The sequence below is a fragment of the Bidens hawaiensis genome, unplaced genomic scaffold (assembly GCF_021521415.1).
Source record: "Bidens hawaiensis isolate Kalapana, Puna unplaced genomic scaffold, B.hawaiensis_p1.1 tig00032812_1, whole genome shotgun sequence".
NCBI lineage: Eukaryota > Viridiplantae > Streptophyta > Magnoliopsida > Asterales > Asteraceae > Bidens > Bidens hawaiensis.
The window spans coordinates 203,775-221,077 of NW_027495606.1; positions in this window are offsets into that span (position 1 = coordinate 203,775).

Sequence of the window (17,303 nt, forward strand, 5' to 3'; positions counted from 1 at the left end):
ATAGGGCATAATTGTGGATCCGATTCTTTCGTAGGATCATAAAATATTTTATGGAGGTCATCAAGATCGAAAATCTGATCCGATTCAGTGGTTCGACCCATACTCAGTTTTTTCTCCAGATCAGTGAACATACCCCTTCGGCAATACTGGCAAAATTTCGAACGGGCCGCGGGGTTGCTATTGGGTATAATTGTGGATCCGATTCTTTCGTAGGATCATAAAATAATGTATAGAGGTCACCAAGACCGAATTTCTGATCCGATTCCGTGGTTCGACCCATACTCATTTTTCTCTACGGATCAGTGAACATACCCTTTGGCAATACAGGCAAAATTTCGAACGGGCCGCGGGGTGGCTATAGGGCATAATTGTGGATCTGATTCTTTCGTAGCATCATAAAATAATGTATAGAGGTCACCAAGACCGAATTTCTGATCCGATTCCGTGGTTCAACCCATACTCAGTTTTTTCTCCGGATCAGTGAACATACCCCTATGGCAATACTGGCAAAATTTTGATCGGGCCGCGGGGTGGCTATAGGGCATAATTGTGGATCCGATTCTTTCGTAAGATCATAAAATATTGTATTGGGGTCACCAAGACCGAATTTCTGATCCGATTCAGTGGTTCGACCCATACTCAGTTTTTTCTCCGGATCAGTGAACATACCCCTTTGGCAATACTGGCAAAATTTCGAACGGGCCGCGGGGTGGCTATCGGGCATAATTGTGAATCCGATTCTTTCGTAGGATCATAAAATATTGTATAGAGGTCACCAAGACCGAATTTCTGATCCGATTCCGTGGTTCGACCCATACTCAGTTTTTTCTCCGGATCAGCGAACATACCCCTTTGGCAATACTGGCAAAATTTCGAACGGCCCGCTGGGTGGCTATAGGGCATAATTATGGATACGATTCTTTCGTAGGATCATAAAATATTGTATGGAGGTCATCAATATCGAAAATCTGATCCGATTCAGTGGTTCGACCCATACTCAGTTTTTTCTCCGGATCAGTGAACATACCCCTTTGGCAATACTGGCAAAATTTCGAACGGGCTGCGGGGTGGCTATAGGGCATAATTGTGGATCCGATTCTATCGTAGGATCATAAAATAATGTATAGAGGTCACCGAGACCGAATTTCTGATCCGATTCCGTGGTTCGACCCATACTCAGTTTTTTCTCCGGATCAGTGAACAGACCCCTTTGGCAATACTGGCAAAATTTCGAACGGCCCGCAGGGTGGCTATAGGGCATAATTATGGATACGATTCTTTCGTAGGATCATAAAATATTTTATGGAGGTCATCAAGATCGAAAATCTGATCCGATTCAGTGGTTCGACCCATACTCAGTTTTTTTCCAGATCAGTGAACATACCCCTTCGGCAATACTGGCAAAATTTCGAACGGGCCGCGGGGTTGCTATTGGGTATAATTGTGGATCCGATTCTTTCGTAGGATCATAAAATAATGTATAGAGGTCACCAAGACCGAATTTCTGATCCGATTCCGTGGTTCGACCCATACTCATTTTTCTCTCCGGATCAGGGAACATACCCTTTGGCAATACTGGCAAAATTTCGAACGGGCCGCGGGGTGGCTATAGGGCATAATTGTGGATCTGATTCTTTCGTAGCATCATAAAATAATGTATAGAGGTCACCAAGACCGAATTTCTGATCCGATTCCGTGGTTCGACCCATACTCAGTTTTTTCTCCGGATCAGTGAACATACCCTATGGCAATACTGGCAAAATTTTGATCGGGCCGCGGGGTGGCTATAGGGCATAATTGTGGATCCGATTCTTTCGTAGGATCATAAAATATTTTATGGAGGTCATCAAGATCGAAAATCTGATCCGATTCAGTGGTTCGACCCATACTCAGTTTTTTCTCCAGATCAGTGAACATACCCCTTCGGCAATACTGGCAAAATTTCGAACGGGCCGCGGGGTTGCTATTGGGTATAATTGTGGATCCGATTCTTTCGTAGGATCATAAAATAATGTATAGAGGTCACCAAGACCGAATTTCTGATCCGATTCCGTGGTTCGACCCATACTCATTTTTCTCTACGGATCAGTGAACATACCCTTTGGCAATACAGGCAAAATTTCGAACGGGCCGCGGGGTGGCTATAGGGCATAATTGTGGATCTGATTCTTTCGTAGCATCATAAAATAATGTATAGAGGTCACCAAGACCGAATTTCTGATCCGATTCCGTGGTTCAACCCATACTCAGTTTTTTCTCCGGATCAGTGAACATACCCCTATGGCAATACTGGCAAAATTTTGATCGGGCCGCGGGGTGGCTATAGGGCATAATTGTGGATCCGATTCTTTCGTAAGATCATAAAATATTGTATTGGGGTCACCAAGACCAAATTTCTGATCCGATTCAGTGGTTCGACCCATACTCAGTTTTTTCTCCGGATCAGTGAACATACCCCTTTGGCAATACTGGCAAAATTTCGAACGGGCCGCGGGGTGGCTATCGGGCATAATTGTGAATCCGATTCTTTCGTAGGATCATAAAATATTGTATAGAGGTCACCAAGACCGAATTTCTGATCCGATTCCGTGGTTCGACCCATACTCAGTTTTTTCTCCGGATCAGCGAACATACCCCTTTGGCAATACAGGCAAAATTTCGAACCGCCCGCAGGGTGGCTATAGGGCATAATTATGGATACGATTCTTTCGTAGGATCATAAAATATTTTATGGAGGTCATCAAGATCGAAAATCTGATCCGATTCAGTGGTTCGACCCATACTCAGTTTTTTCTCCAGATCAGTGAACATACCCCTTCGGCAATACGGGCAAAATTTCGAACGGCCGCGGGGTTGCTATTGGGCATAATTGTGGATCCGATTCTTTCTTAGGATCATAAAATAATGTATAGAGGTCACCAAGACCGAATTTCTGATCCGATTCCGTGGTTCGACCCATACTCAGTTTTCTCTCCGGATCAGTGAACATACCCCTTTGACAATACTGGCAAATTTCGAACGGGCCGCGGGGTGGCTATAGGGCATAATTGTGGATCCGATTCTTTCGTAGGATCATAAATTAATGTATAGAGGTCACCAAGACCGAATTTCTGATCCGATTCCGTGGTTCGACCCATACTCAGTTTTTTCTCCGGATCAGTGAACATACCCCTATGGCAATACTGGCAAAATTTCGAACTGGCCGCGGAGTAGCTATAGGGCATAATTGTGGATCCGATTCTTTCGTAGGATCATAAAATATTGTATAGAGGTCACCAAGACCGAATTTCTGATCCGATTCCGTGGTTCGACCCATACTCATTTTTCTCTCCGGATCTGTGAACATACCCTTTGGCAATACTGGCAAAATTTCGAACGGGCCGCGGGGTGGCTATAGGGCATAATTGTGGATCTGATTCTTTCGTAGCATCATAAAATAATGTATAGAGGTCACCAAGACCGAATTTCTGATCCGATTCCGTGGTTCGACCCATACTCAGTTTTTTCTCAGGATCAGTGAACATACCCCTATGGCAATACTGGCAAAATTTTGATCGGGCCGCGGGGTGGCTATAGGGCATAATTGTGGATCCGATTCTTTCGTAAGATCATAAAATATTGTATTGGGGTCACCAAGACCGAATTTCTGATCCGATTCAGTGGTTCGACCCATACTCAGTTTTTTCTCCGGATCAGTGAACATACCCCTTTGGCAATACTGTCAAAATTTCGAACGGGCCGCGGGGTGGCTATCGGGCATAATTGTGAATCCGATTCTTTCGTAGGATCATAAAATATTGTATAGAGGTCACCAAGACCGAATTTCTGATCCGATTCCGTGGTTCGACTCATACTCAGTTTTTTCTCCGGATCAGCGAACATACCCCTTTGGCAATACTGGCAAAATTTTGAAAGGGCCGCGGGGTGGCTACAGGGCATAATTGTGGATCCGATTCTTTCGTAGGATCATAAAATATTGCATATAGGTCACCAAGACCGAATTTCTGATCTGATTCAGTGGTTCGACCCATACTCAGTTTTTTCTCCGGATCAGTGAACATACCCCTTTGGCAATACTGGGAAAGTTTCGAACGGGCCGCGGGGTGGCTATAGGGCATAATTGTGGATCCGATTCTTTCGTAGGATCATAAAATATTGTATAGAGGTCACCAAGACCGAATTTCTGATCCGATTCAGTGGTTCGACCCATACTCAGTTTTTTCTCCGGATCAGCGAACATACCCCTTTGGCAATACTGGCAAAATTTCGAACGGTCCGCAGGGTGGCTATAAAGCATAATTATGGATACGATTCTTTCGTAGGATCATAAAATCTTGTATGGAGGTCATCAATATCGAAAATCTGATACGATTCAGTGGTTCGACCCATACTCAGTTTTTTCTCCGGATCAGTGAACATACCCCTTTGGCAATACTGGCAAAATTTCGAACGGGCCACGGGGTGGCTATCGGGCATAATTGTGAATCCGATTCTTTCGTAGGATCATAAAATATTGTATAGAGGTCACCAAGACCGAATTTCTGATCCGATTCCGTGGTTCGACCCATACTCAGTTTTTTCTCCGGATCAGCGAACATACCCCTTTGGCAATACTGGCAAAATTTCGAAAGGCCCGCAGGGTGGCTATAGTGCATAATTATGGATACGATTCTTTCGTAGGATCATAAAATATTGTATAGAGGTCACCAAGACCGAATTTCTGATCCGATTCCGTGGTTCGACCCATACTCAGTTTTTTCTCCGGATCAGTGAACATACCCCTATGGCAATACTGGCAAAATTTCGAACGGGCCGCGGGGTGGCTATTGGGCATAATTGTGGATCCGATTCTTTCGTAGGATCATAAAATATTGTATAGAGGTCACCAAGACCGAATTTCTGATCCGATTCAGTGGTTCGACCCATACTCAGTTTTTTCTCCGGATCAGCGAACATACCCCTTTGGCAATACAGGCAAAATTTCGAACGGGCCGCGGGGTGGCTATCGGGCATAATTGTGAATCCGATTCTTTCGTAGGATCATAAAATATTGTATAGAGGTCACCAAGAACGAATTTCTGATCCGATTCAGTGGTTCGACCCATACTCAGTTTTTTCTCCAGATCAGTGAACATACCCCTTCGGCAATACTGGCAAAATTTCGAACGGGCCGCGGGGTTGCTATTGGGTATAATTGTGGATCCGATTCTTTCGTAGGATCATAAAATAATGTATATAGGTCACCAAGACCGAATTTCTGATCCGATTCCGTGGTTCGACCCATACTCAGTTTTTTCTCCGGATCAGCGAACATACCCGTATGGCAATACTGGCAAAATTTCGAACGGCCCGCGGGGTGGCTATAGGGCATAATTATGGATACGGTTCTTTTGTAGGATCATAAAATATTGTATGGAGGTCATCAAGATCGAAAATCTGTTCCGATTCAGTGGTTCGACCCATACTCAGTTTTTTCAACGGATCACTGAACAGACCCCTTTGGCAATACTGGCAAAATTTCGAACGGCCCGCAGGGTGGCTATAGGGCATAATTATGGATACGATTCTTTCGTAGGATCATAAAATATTTTATGGAGGTCATCAAGATCGAAAATCTGATCCGATTCAGTGGTTCGACCCATACTCAGTTTTTTCTCCAGATCAGTGAACATACCCCTTCGGCAATACTGGCAAAATTTCGAACGGCCGCGGGGTTGCTATTGGGCATAATTGTGGATCCGATTCTTTCGTAGGATCATAAAATAATGTATAGAGGTCACCAAGACCGAATTTCTGATCCGATTCCGTGGTTCGACCCATACTCAGTTTTCTCTCCGGATCAGTGAACATACCCCTTTGACAATACAGGCAAATTTCGAACGGGCCGCGGGGTGGCTATAGGGCATAATTGTGGATCCGATTCTTTCGTAGGATCATAAATTAATGTATAGAGGTCACCAAGACCGAATTTCTGATCCGATTCCGTGGTTCGACCCATACTCAGTTTTTTCTCCAGATCAGTGAAGATACCCCTATGGTAATACAGGCAAAATTTTGATCGGGCCGCGGGGTGGCTATAGGGCATAATTGTAGATCCGATTCTTTCGTAAGATCATAAAATATTGTATTGAGGTCACCAAGACCGAATTTCTGATCCGATTCAGTGGTTCGACCCATACTCAGTTTTTTCTCCGGATCAGTGAACATACCCCTTTGGCAATACTGGCAAAATTTCGAACGGGCCGCGGGGTGGCTATCGGGCATAATTGTGGATCCGATTCTTTCGTAGGATCATAAAATATTGTATAGAGGTCACCAAGACCGAATTTCTGATCCGATTCCGTGGTTCGACCCATACTCAGTTTTTTCTCCGGATCAGCGAACATACCCCTTTGGCAATACTGGCAAAATTTCGAACGGCCCGCTGGGTGGCTATAGGGCATAATTATGGATACGATTCTTTCGTAGGATCATAAAATATTGTATGGAGGTCATCAATATCGAAAATCTGATCCGATTCAGTGGTTCGACCCATACTCAGTTTTTTCTCCGGATCAGTGAACATACCCCTTTGGCAATACTGGCAAAATTTCGAACGGGCCGCGGGTTGGCTATAGGGCATAATTGTGGATCCGATTCTTTCGTAGGATCATAAAATAATGTATAGAGGTCACCAAGACCGAATTTCTGATCCGATTCCGTGGTTCGACCCATACTCATTTTTCTCTCCGGATCAGTGAACATACCCTTTGGCAATACTGGCAAAATTTCGAACGGGCCGCGGGGTGGCTATAGGGCATAATTGTGGATCTGATTCTTTCGTAGCATCATAAAATAATGTATAGAGGTCACCAAGACCGAATTTCTGATCCGATTCCGTGGTTCGACCCATACTCAGTTTTTTCTCCGGATAAGTGAACATACCCCTATGGCAATACAGGCAAAATTTTGATCGGGCCGCGGGGTGGCTATAGGGCATAATTGTGGATCCGATGCTTTCGTAAGATCATAAAATATTGTATTGGGGTCACCAAGACCGAATTTCTGATCCGATTCAGTGGTTCGACCCATACTCAGTTTTTTCTCCGGATCAGTGAACATACCCCTTTGGCAATACTGGCAAAATTTCGAACGGGCCGCGGGGTGGCTATCGGGCATAATTGTGAATCCGATTCTTTCGTAGGATCATAAAATATTGTATAGAGGTCACCAAGACCGAATTTCTGATCCGATTCCGTGGTTCGACCCATACTCAGTTTTTTCTCCGGATCAGCGAACATACCCCTTTGGCAATACTGGCAAAATTTTGAAAGGGCCGCGGGGTGGCTACAAGGCATAATTGTGGATCCGATTCTTTCGTAGGATCATAAAATATTGCACAGAGGTCACCAAGACCGAATTTCTGATCCGATTCAGTGGTTCGACCCATACTCAGTTTTTTCTCCGGATCAGTGAACATACCCCTTTGGCAATACTGGCAAAGTTTCGAACGGGCCGCGGGGTGGCTATAGGGCATAATTGTGGATCCGATTCTTTCGTAGGATCATAAAATATTGTATAGAGGTCACCAAGACCGAATTTCTGATCCGATTCAGTGGTTCGACCCATACTCAGTTTTTTCTCCGGATCAGCGAACATACCCCTTTGGCAATACTGGCAAAATTTCGAACGGTCCGCAGGGTGGCTATAAAGCATAATTATGGATACGATTCTTTCGTAGGATCATAAAATATTGTATGGAGGTCATCAATATCGAAAATCTGATACGATTCAGTGGTTCGACCCATACTCAGTTTTTTCTCCGGATCAGTGAACATACCCCTTTGGCAATACAGGCAAAATTTCGAACGGGCCGCGGGGTGGCTATCTGGCATAATTGTGAATCCGATTCTTTCGTAGGATCATAAAATATTGTATAGAGGTCACCAAGACCGAATTTCTGATCCGATTCCGTGGTTCGACCCATACTCAGTTTTTTCTCCGGATCAGCGAACATACCCCTTTGGCAATACTGGCAAAATTTCGAAAGGCCCGCAGGGTGGCTATAGGGCATAATTATGGATAAGATTCTTTCGTAGGATCATAAAATATTGTATAGAGGTCACCAAGACCGAATTTCTGATCCGATTCCGTGGTTCGACCCATACTCAGTTTTTCTCCGGATCAATGAACATACCCCTATGGCAATACTGGCAAAATTTCGAACGGGCCGCGGGGTGGCTATTGGGCATAATTGTGGATCCGATTCTTTCGTAGGATCATAAAATATTGTATAGAGGTCACCAAGACCGAATTTCTGATCCGATTCAGTGGTTCGACCCATACTCAGTTTTTTCTCCGGATCAGCGAACATACCCCTTTGGCAATACAGGCAAAATTTCGAACGGGCCGCGGGGTGGCTATCGGGCATAATTGTGAATCCGATTCTTTCGTAGGATCATAAAATATTGTATAGAGGTCACCAAGACCGAATTTCTGATCCGATTCAGTGGTTCGACCCATACTCAGTTTTTTCTCCGGATCAGCGAACATACCCCTTTGGCAATACTGGCAAAATTTCGAACGGTCCGCAGGGTGGCTATAAAGCATAATTGTGGATCCGATTCTTTCGTAGGATCATAAAATAATGTATAGAGGTCACCAAGACCGAATTTCTGATCCGATTCCGTGGTTCGACCCATACTCAGTTTTTTCTCCGGATCAGTGAACATACCCCTATGGCAATACTGGCAAAATTTTGATCGGGCCGCGGGGTGGCTATAGGGCATAATTGTGGATCCGATTCTTTCGTAAGATCATAAAATATTGTATTGGGGTCACCAAGACCGAATTTCTGATCCGATTCAGTGGTTCGACCCATACTCAGTTTTTTCTCCGGATCAGTGAACATACCCCTTTGGCAATACTGGCAAAATTTCGAACGGGCCGCCGGGTGGCTATCGGGCATAATTGTGAATCCGATTCTTTCGTAGGATCATAAAATATTGTATAGAGGTCACCAAGACCGAATTTCTGATCCGATTCCGTGGTTCGACCCATACTCAGTTTTTTCTCCGGATCAGCGAACATACCCCTTTGGCAATACTGGCAAAATTTTGAAAGGGCCGCGGGGTGGCTACAAGGCATAATTGTGGATCCGATTCTTTCGTAGGATCATAAAATATTGCACAGAGGTCACCAAGACCGAATTTCTGATCCGATTCAGTGGTTCGACCCATACTCAGTTTTTTCTCCGGATCAGTGAACATACCCCTTTGGCAATACTGGCAAAGTTTCGAACGGGCCGCGGGGTGGCTATAGGGCATAATTGTGGATCCGATTCTTTCGTAGGATCATAAAATATTGTATAGAGGTCACCAAGACCGAATTTCTGATCCGATTCAGTGGTTCGACCCATACTCAGTTTTTTCTCCGGATCAGCGAACATACCCCTTTGGCAATACTGGCAAAATTTCGAACGGTCCGCAGGGTGGCTATAAAGCATAATTATGGATACGATTCTTTCGTAGGATCATAAAATATTGTATGGAGGTCATCAATATCGAAAATCTGATACGATTCAGTGGTTCGACCCATACTCAGTTTTTTCTCCGGATCAGTGAACATACCCCTTTGGCAATACAGGCAAAATTTCGAACGGGCCGCGGGGTGGCTATCTGGCATAATTGTGAATCCGATTCTTTCGTAGGATCATAAAATATTGTATAGAGGTCACCAAGACCGAATTTCTGATCCGATTCCGTGGTTCGACCCATACTCAGTTTTTTCTCCGGATCAGCGAACATACCCCTTTGGCAATACTGGCAAAATTTCGAAAGGCCCGCAGGGTGGCTATAGGGCATAATTATGGATACGATTATTTCGTAGGATCATAAAATATTGTATGGAGGTCATCAAAATCGAAAATCTGATCCGATTCAGTGGTTCGACCCATACTCAGTTTTTTCTCCGGATCAGTGAACATACCCCTTTGGCAATACTGGCAAAATTTCGAACGAGCCGCGGGGTGGCTATAGGGCATATTTGTGGATACGATTCTTTCGTAGTATCATAAAATAATGTATAGAGGTCACCAAGACCGAATTTCTGATCCGATTCCGTGGTTCTACCCATTTTCAGTTTTTTCTCCGGATCAGTGAACATACCCCTATGGCAATACTAGCAAAATTTTGAAAGGGCCGCGGGGTGGCTACAGGGCATAATTGTGGATCCGATTCTTTCGTAGGATCATAAAATATTGTATAGAGGTCACCAAGACCGAATTTCTGATCCGATTCCGTGGTTCGACCCATACTCAGTTTTTCTCCGGATCAATGAACATACCCCTATGGCAATACTGGCAAAATTTCGAACGGGCCGCGGGGTGGCTATTGGGCATAATTGTGGATCCGATTCTTTCGTAGGATCATAAAATATTGTATAGAGGTCACCAAGACCGAATTTCTGATCCGATTCCGTGGTTCGACCCATACTCAGTTTTTTCTCCGGATCAGCGAACATACCCCTTTGGCAATACTGGCAAAATTTCGAAAGGCCCGCAGGGTGGCTATAGGGCATAATTATGGATACGATTCTTTCGTAGGATCATAAAATATTGTATAGAGGTCACCAAGACCGAATTTCTGATCCGATTCCGTGGTTCGACCCATACTCAGTTTTTCTCCGGATCAATGAACATACCCCTATGGCAATACTGGCAAAATTTCGAACGGGCCGCGGGGTGGCTATTGGGCATAATTGTGGATCCGATTCTTTCGTAGGATCATAAAATATTGTATAGAGGTCACCAAGACCGAATTTCTGATCCGATTCAGTGGTTCGACCCATACTCAGTTTTTTCTCCGGATCAGCGAACATACCCCTTTGGCAATACAGGCAAAATTTCGAACGGGCCGCGGGGTGGCTATCGGGCATAATTGTGAATCCGATTCTTTTGTAGGATCATAAAATATTGTATAGAGGTCACCAAGACCGAATTTCTGATCCGATTCAGTGGTTCGACCCATACTCAGTTTTTTCTCCGGATCAGCGAACATACCCCTTTGACAATACTGGCAAAATTTCGAACGGTCCGCAGGGTGGCTATAAAGCATAATTGTGGATCCGATTCTTTCGTAGGATCATAAAATAATGTATAGAGGTCACCAAGACCGAATTTCTGATCCGATTCCGTGGTTCGACCCATACTCAGTTTTTTCTCCGGATCAGCGAACATACCCCTTTGGCAATACTGGCAAAATTTCGAAAGGCCCGCAGGGTGGCTATAGGGCATAATTATGGATACGATTCTTTCGTAGGATCATAAAATATTGTATAGAGGTCATCAAAATCGAAAATCTGATCCGATTCAGTGGTTCGACCCATACTCAGTTTTTTCTCCGGATCAGTGAACATACCCCTTTGGCAATACTGGCAAAATTTCGAACGAGCCGCGGGGTGGCTATAGGGCATAATTGTGGATACGATTCTTTCGTAGTATCATAAAATAATGTATAGAGGTCACCAAGACCGAATTTCTGATCCGATTCCGTGGTTCTACCGATACTCAGTTTTTTCTCCGGATCAGCGAACATACCCCTTTGGCAATACTGGGAAAATTTCGAAAGGCCCGCAGGGTGGCTATAGGGCATAATTATGGATACGATTCTTTCGTAGGATCATAAAATATTGTATGGAGGTCATCAAAATCGAAAATCTGATCCGATTCAGTGGTTCGACCCATACTCAGTTTTTTCTCCGGATCAGTGAACATACCCCTTTGGCAATACTGGCAAAATTTTGAAAGGGCCGCGGGGTGGCTACAGCGCATAATTGTGGATCCGATTCTTTCGTAGGATCATAAAATATTGCATAGAGGTCACCAAGACCGAATTTCTGATCCGATTCAGTGGTTCGACCCATACTCAGTTTTTTCTCCGGATCAGTGAACATACCCCTTTAGCAATACTGGCAAAGTTTCGAACGGGCCGCGGGGTGGCTATAGGGCATAATTGTGGATCCGATTCTTTCGTAGGATCATAAAATATTGTATAGAGGTCACCAAGACCGAATTTCTGATCCGATTCAGTGGTTCGACCCATACTCAGTTTTTTCTCCGGATCAGCGAACATACCCCTTTGACAATACTGGCAAAATTTCGAACGGTCCGCAGGGTGGCTATAAAGCATAATTGTGGATCCGATTCTTTCGTAGGATCATAAAATAATGTATAGAGGTCACCAAGACCGAATTTCTGATCCGATTCCGTGGTTCGACCCATACTCAGTTTTTTCTCCGGATCAGCGAACATACCCCTTTGGCAATACTGGCAAAATTTCGAAAGGCCCGCAGGGTGGCTATAGGGCATAATTATGGATACGATTCTTTCGTAGGATCATAAAATATTGTATAGAGGTCACCAAGACCGAATTTCTGATCCGATTCCGTTGTTCGACCCATACTCAGTTTTTCTCCGGATCAATGAACATACCCCTATGGCAATACTGGCAAAATTTCGAACGGGCCGCGGGGTGGCTATTGGGCATAATTGTGGATCCGATTCTTTCGTAGGATCAAAAAATATTGTATAGAGGTCACCAAGACCGAATTTCTGATCCGATTCAGTGGTTCGACCCATACTCAGTTTTTTCTCCGGATCAGCGAACATACCCCTTTGGCAATACAGGCAAAATTTCGAACGGGCCGCGGGGTGGCTATCGGGCATAATTGTGAATCCGATTCTTTCGTAGGATCATAAAATATTGTATAGAGGTCACCAAGACCGAATTTCTGATCCGATTCAGTGGTTCGACCCATACTCAGTTTTTTCTCCGGATCAGCGAACATACCCCTTTGACAATACTGGCAAAATTTCGAACGGTCCGCAGGGTGGCTATAAAGCATAATTGTGGATCCGATTCTTTCGTTGGATCATAAAATAATGTATAGAGGTCACCAAGACCGAATTTCTGATCCGATTCCGTGGTTCGACCCATACTCAGTTTTTTCTCCGGATCAGCGAACATACCCCTTTGGCAATACTGGCAAAATTTCGAAAGGCCCGCAGGGTGGCTATAGGGCATAATTATGGATACGATTCTTTCGTAGGATCATAAAATATTGTATAGAGGTCATCAAAATCGAAAATCTGATCCGATTCAGTGGTTCGACCCATACTCAGTTTTTTCTCCGGATCAGTGAACATACCCCTTTGGCAATACTGGCAAAATTTCGAACGAGCCGCGGGGTGGCTATAGGGCATAATTGTGGATACGATTCTTTCGTAGTATCATAAAATAATGTATAGAGGTCACCAAGACCGAATTTCTGATCCGATTCCGTGGTTCTACCGATACTCAGTTTTTTCTCCGGATCAGCGAACATACCCCTTTGGCAATACTGGCAAAATTTCGAAAGGCCCGCAGGGTGGCTATAGGGCATAATTATGGATACGATTCTTTCGTAGGATCATAAAATATTGTATGGAGGTCATCAAAATCGAAAATCTGATCCGATTCAGTGGTTCGACCCATACTCAGTTTTTTCTCCGGATCAGTGAACATACCCCTTTGGCAATACTGGCAAAATTTTGAAAGGGCCGCGGGGTGGCTACAGGGCATAATTGTGGATCCGATTCTTTCGTAGGATCATAAAATATTGCATAGAGGTCACCAAGACCGAATTTCTGATCCGATTCAGTGGTTCGACCCATACTCAGTTTTTTCTCCGGATCAGTGAACATACCCCTTTAGCAATACTGGCAAAGTTTCGAACGGGCCGCGGGGTGGCTATAGGGCATAATTGTGGATCCGATTCTTTCGTAGGATCATAAAATATTGTATAGAGGTCACCAAGACCGAATTTCTGATCCGATTCAGTGGTTCGACCCATACTCAGTTTTTTCTCCGGATCAGCGAACATACCCCTTTGGCAATACTGGCAAAATTTCGAACGGTCCGCAGGGTGGCTATAAAGCATAATTATGGATACGATTCTTTCGTAGGATCATAAAATATTGTATGGAGGTCATCAATATCGAAAATCTGATACGATTCAGTGGTTCGACCCATACTCAGTTTTTTCTCCGGATCAGTGAACATACCCCTTTGGCAATACTGGCAAAATTTCGAACGGGCCGCGGGGTGGCTATCGGGCATAATTGTGAATCCGATTCTTTCGTAGGATCATAAAATATTGTATAGAGGTCACCAAGACCGAATTTCTGATCCGATTCCGTGGTTCGACCCATACTCAGTTTTTTCTCCGGATCAGCGAACATACCCCTTTGGCAATACTGGCAAAATTTCGAAAGGCCCGCAGGGTGGCTATAGGGCATAATTATGGATACGATTCTTTCGTAGGATCATAAAATATTGTATGGAGGTCATCAAAATCGAAAATCTGATCCGATTCAGTGGTTCGACCCATACTCAGTTTTTTCTCCGGATCAGTGAACATACCCCTTTGGCAATACTGGCAAAATTTCGAACGAGCCGCGGGGTGGCTATAGGGCATATTTGTGGATACGATTCTTTCGTAGTATCATAAAATAATGTATAGAGGTCACCAAGACCGAATTTCTGATCCGATTCCGTGGTTCTACCCATTTTCAGTTTTTTCTCCGGATCAGTGAACATACCCCTATGGCAATACTAGCAAAATTTTGAAAGGGCCGCGGGGTGGCTACAGGGCATAATTGTGGATCCGATTCTTTCGTAGGATCATAAAATATTGCATAGAGGTCACCAAGACCGAATTTCTGATCCGATTCAGTGATTCGACCCATACTCAGTTTTTTCTCCGGATCAGCGAACATACCCCTTTGGCAATACTGGCAAAATTTCGAACGGGCCGCGGGGCGGCTATAGGGCATAATTGTGGATCCGATTCTTTCGTAGGATCATAAAATAATGTATAGAGGTCACCAAGACCGAATTTCTGATCCGATTCCGTGGTTCGACCCATACTCAGTTTTTTCTCCGGATCAGTGAACATACCCCTATGGCAATACTGGCAAAATTTTGATCGGGCCGCGGGGTGGCTATAGGGCATAATTGTGAATCCGATTCTTTCGTAGGATCATAAAATATTGTATAGAGGTCACCAAGACCGAATTTCTGATCCGATTCAGTGGTTCGACCCATACTCAGTTTTTTCTCCGGATCAGCGAACATACCCCTTTGACAATACTGGCAAAATTTCGAACGGTCCGCAGGGTGGCTATAAAGCATAATTGTGGATCCGATTCTTTCGTAGGATCATAAAATAATGTATCGAGGTCACCAAGACCGAATTTCTGATCCGATTCCGTGGTTCGACCCATACTCAGTTTTTTCTCCGGATCAGCGAACATACCCCTTTGGCAATACTGGCAAAATTTCGAAAGGCCCGCAGGGTGGCTATAGGGCATAATTATGGATACGATTCTTTCGTAGGATCATAAAATATTGTATAGAGGTCATCAAAATCGAAAATCTGATCCGATTCAGTGGTTCGACCCATACTCAGTTTTTTCTCCGGATCAGTGAACATACCCCTTTGGCAATACTGGCAAAATTTCGAACGAGCCGCGGGGTGGCTATAGGGCATAATTGTGGATACGATTCTTTCGTAGTATCATAAAATAATGTATAGAGGTCACCAAGACCGAATTTCTGATCCGATTCCGTGGTTCTACCGATACTCAGTTTTTTCTCCGGATCAGCGAACATACCCCTTTGGCAATACTGGAAAAATTTCGAAAGGCCCGCAGGGTGGCTATAGGGCATAATTATGGATACGATTCTTTCGTAGGATCATAAAATATTGTATGGAGGTCATCAAAATCGAAAATCTGATCCGATTCAGTGGTTCGACCCATACTCAGTTTTTTCTCCGGATCAGTGAACATACCCCTTTGGCAATACTGGCAAAATTTTGAAAGGGCCGCGGGGTGGCTACAGGGCATAATTGTGGATCCGATTCTTTCGTAGGATCATAAAATATTGCATAGAGGTCACCAAGACCGAATTTCTGATCCGATTCAGTGGTTCGACCCATACTCAGTTTTTTCTCCGGATCAGTGAACATACCCCTTTAGCAATACTGGCAAAGTTTCGAACGGGCCGCGGGGTGGCTATAGGGCATAATTGTGGATCCGATTCTTTCGTAGGATCATAAAATATTGTATAGAGGTCACCAAGACCGAATTTCTGATCCGATTCAGTGGTTCGACCCATACTCAGTTTTTTCTCCGGATCAGCGAACATACCCCTTTGGCAATACTGGCAAAATTTCGAACGGTCCGCAGGGTGGCTATAAAGCATAATTATGGATACGATTCTTTCGTAGGATCATAAAATATTGTATGGAGGTCATCAATATCGAAAATCTGATACGATTCAGTGGTTCGACCCATACTCAGTTTTTTCTCCGGATCAGTGAACATACCCCTTTGGCAATACTGGCAAAATTTCGAACGGGCCGCGGGGTGGCTATCGGGCATAATTGTGAATCCGATTCTTTCGTAGGATCATAAAATATTGTATAGAGGTCACCAAGACCGAATTTCTGATCCGATTCCGTGGTTCGACCCATACTCAGTTTTTTCTCCGGATCAGCGAACATACCCCTTTGGCAATACTGGCAAAATTTCGAAAGGCCCGCAGGGTGGCTATAGGGCATAATTATGGATACGATTCTTTCGTAGGATCATAAAATATTGTATGGAGGTCATCAAAATCGAAAATCTGATCCGATTCAGTGGTTCGACCCATACTCAGTTTTTTCTCCGGATCAGTGAACATACCCCTTTGGCAATACTGGCAAAATTTCGAACGAGCCGCGGGGTGGCTATAGGGCATATTTGTGGATACGATTCTTTCGTAGTATCATAAAATAATGTATAGAGGTCACCAAGACCGAATTTCTGATCCGATTCCGTGGTTCTACCCATACTCAGTTTTTTCTCCGGATCAGTGAACATACCCCTATGGCAATACTGGCAAAATTTTGAAAGGGCCGCGGGGTGGCTACAGGGCATAATTGTGGATCCGATTCTTTCGTAGGATCATAAAATATTGCATAGAGGTCACCAAGACCGAATTTCTGATCCGATTCAGTGGTTCGACCCATACTCAGTTTTTTCTCCGGATCAGCGAACATACCCCTTTGGCAATACTGGCAAAATTTCGAACGGGCCGCGGGGTGGCTATAGGGCATAATTGTGGATCCGATTCTTTCGTAGGATCATAAAATATTGTATAGAGGTCACCATGACCGAATTTCTGATCCGATTCCGTGGTTCGACCCATACTCAGTTTTTTCTCCGGATCAATGAATAGACC